Source organism: Lynx rufus, unplaced genomic scaffold (genome assembly GCF_022079265.1).
Source record: "Lynx rufus isolate CCGP_SWC_20201006 ecotype Redwood Valley unplaced genomic scaffold, mLynRuf1.p SCAF_7, whole genome shotgun sequence".
NCBI lineage: Eukaryota > Metazoa > Chordata > Mammalia > Carnivora > Felidae > Lynx > Lynx rufus.
The window spans coordinates 5,323,303-5,326,862 of NW_025814889.1; positions in this window are offsets into that span (position 1 = coordinate 5,323,303).

Here is a 3,560-nt window from a genome sequence, read left to right on the forward strand (position 1 = left end):
TCTGCTAATGGTCTGGCTTGGTTTTCACTCTGAGCCCTCAAAGTTATTTCAATGATACCAAATGATTTCTACAGGCCTTGTTGCTTCTAACATAGTCTGCAAAATACCAGGTGCTACAGACCGCATGTTTGTGTCCTCCCCAAGTTCATACATTGAATCCTAATCCCCAGTGATGGTATTAGGAGGTGGAGTCTTTGGGATGTGGCTAGGCCTTGAAAGTTGGAGCCCCCGTGAATGGGATTGGCGGTCTTACAAGAGGCCCCGGAGAACGCTCTTGCCTCTTCTGACATGGTGAAAGATTAATACGTGAGGCAGTGCGGTCAGCTGGAACCTGCATGGTCCTGTAGTTGCATTCAAGTAAATAACAGACTGGCAAGTAAGAAAAGAAGAAGAAGAAGAAAAGAAATGCAGGGAGAATGGCTAGCTGGCTGGTGGGCTGCATTAATAGGTGCACAGACCATCATGGGCCCTGCTTGGGGTTTCTTCTCAAAAATTCACCCAGGCCCTGGATCAATACATTTGTTCACGTCTATTTCGTCTGTTCACCACGTCTGTGAACCTCAGGGATGAGTGCTATCTCCTGCGGTCTGGTCTACTCACTTCCTGCCACAGACTGGATGGAGAGAAAGCCCCGGGTCCACCTTGTCTCTCTCCAATGAGATCTTAATCTCCTGCTGGGTTGAGCCATTGCCTGCATGTCTGGAAGAAAGTTCCTTCCACTGAGAATTCCGTCTCGCCGCTTCCCAATCACTGCACACCCTCCTGCCCACGTGAAGGGCATGTTCCTTAGAGTTGTGCGCATCCTCGGTTCATGCCGTGACCATTGCTTCTTCCTAGTTATGTTACCTGCCTGTAGCAAATTCTTCAGTATGTCTAGTCCTTTTTTCCTGCCCCTTTTCCTTCTGCTAGGCTGAAATACTACCTGGTTGGCCACAGGCTCCTAGAAGCGACAGGGCCCTTTGAGAAGCCTTGGGATTCCACAGCTGTGTGCATACGTATGACCTTGAATCTAAGCCTGATTCCATTTGAGCCAGCAATCTGGAGTAGGAATGACTCTCTAGCTTTGGAAATCCTCACCTCTGAAATGGAGCTGACCCCCACAGACCTAGGTGCCCAAGCCAACCCTGGAAACAAACCCTCCAAAGCTTGGACTCTAATTCAGTGAGCACTCCAGCCCTGAGCGTGTTTATCTTCCTGCCAGAATGTTCCTCTTCTCGCCAAGGGCTGATCCCACAGCACTGGGCAGGGCCTCGCCCTAGGACTGAGGATTTCTGTCCTAATACCATACCATATTTTATTTAGGATTTTTACTTTAACAGTCCTAGCAAAAATGACCATAGCTTTCTTTGGGGTGTGTTTGTTAGGTATTGCTACTGTGCTGGCTCATCCTGGTCTATTTAAATTTTATAACTTGTCTAAGGCCCATTTTAAGAAACCATATTGTCCTACAAATTAACTCCTTGATCCAGATTTTCTGACTTATTTGATAAAACCAAACAAAGTCTTCTCTTAATATAACTTTACTTTCCTCTGTCTGGAGCTAATTGCTTTTATTCCATATTTTGTACATTTGTACTTTCTTCTTTTTTTCTTGTTTAGCTAATGGCTTACCTATTTACTTTCAAACAATCAGCTCCTGGATTTAGTTTTTAATTCTATATTTTTCTGTTTTATATCCCGCGATTTTAGGCTCTTATCTTTATCCATTACATCCTTCTTCTCAAAGGTATATTTTGTTCTAGTTCTAATTACTTTCATGGGTGCTTAATTCATTTAGTGTATCCTAACTCTTTAATTAATATGATCATTTAAAATCATGAGTGTTCCTCTGCGTAATATTTAGCTAAATCCCATGGTTCTGATATGTCATTTTCACTTTCATACTTTTTCAGGCATTTTCTATTTCATTTTTGTTTTCCTTTTTGAGCCGAATGTTATCTAAGCATTTAACATTTTCAAGTAATAGGAATGTTTTATTTTCTGTTTTGTCATTAATTTCTGGTTTTATAGAATTGTGATCATATAATGTCATCCATGTGGTTCTACTTACTGGGGTATTTTAAGATTTTGCCTGTGGCCTGACATATGGCCAATTGTGAGTGTTCTAAGGACACTTGAAAAGATGTAATCTCTGTTTCAGGATCAGGACAGAGACTTCGATATATTAGATCTACCATATCATTTCTATTTTTAGATCTTCTCTGTCCTCTCTTACCTCTTGTGCCCTTAGTCTGGCAAGAACTGCATCAATTATTTCTAACTATTCATTCTTTTTATATCTCCTATAGTGTTTGCTATTCACAATGAGATTATGTTATTCAGTGTGCAGATACTCCTATTTTTTCTTCATTGTGACTTGTAACTCTTATCATTTTAGAATGTTCTTCTTAATCTCATTTAATGCTTTTTGCCCTGAAATCAGTAAGTTTGTGATCCCCAATACCCTTATGTTCGCGTATTCCTGTTATATCTTTTCCATTCTTGTGTTTTCAAGCTTTCTGAATGACTATTTTATGCATTTTCTTATATGTAACATAAAGCTGTGTTATGGTTAGGGCTTGAATATGAAGTTGTGTTTCTTAGATAAGCACGTTGAGTACATTTAACTTTTATTCACATAAGATGTTCCGTCTCAGTTCTAGTATATTATTTTGTTGTGCTTTCTGTTTTGTAACTTTCCAGACAATTCACTCTGTGATTTTGTTTCTAGTTGTGTGCATATGTTTTAATCAGTTGAAAGGTTTGCATGTTTGTTACTGTGATTATAATTACAATGTTACTTGATGTCTTTAATCGTCTATCTCTTTAGATTGTCTGTTGACTCCCTACGGTATTTCTTTCTTTTTTCCCTTTTCCTAATCACCAGATTTTAGTTGATCATATTTTTTTGTTACTATGTTCCTTTGTACGAAGATGCATATTTTCAATCTCTATAATTTACCAGCTCGAAATATTTTTCCCCGTCATTATGGAGGTGGAAATCATTTTTACACCAAATCCCACTTTCCCTTTCCTCCCACCTTTTGTTATATCCTTTTAAAATTGTGAGGCTTTGCAGCATTTACGTTCTCTTGCGTAACCCTAAACTCCTTTATTTATTGTCTCCTTAGTCGGACACTTAATTCAATGTATTCGTTTTGGAACAGCCTTCGCATTCACCTCGCCTGTGGTGACCTATTTTCAGCTTTGTGCTTGGACATGGATGGTTTTGAATGAATGACAACGAAGGGCTTGGGGGAATTCTGCGCCTCTGTCCTATTGGAACGCAATTGACTCCCAAGGACAGATCTTTGCAGCCTCGGACCATTTCTGCTCCTCACCATCTGGGGGCACTGCCAGTCTCTCCCGAGAGTCTGAAATGTCTCAAAGTCGGGCTGCTGCGACTCCTCTCGGCGCTGGAGAAGGACGCCGGCGGAGGGGAGGTGCAGTGCGGTCCTCCCGCCGGAAGAGGGAGCCACGGCGAGGCGGCCCTAGGCGCAGGCGCCGGCGTGCCCCTCTCCCGGCCGCACGCGCTCCTTGACCCCGCGCCGCCGCGCGCCCTGCGGACTCGGCGTAGGGGT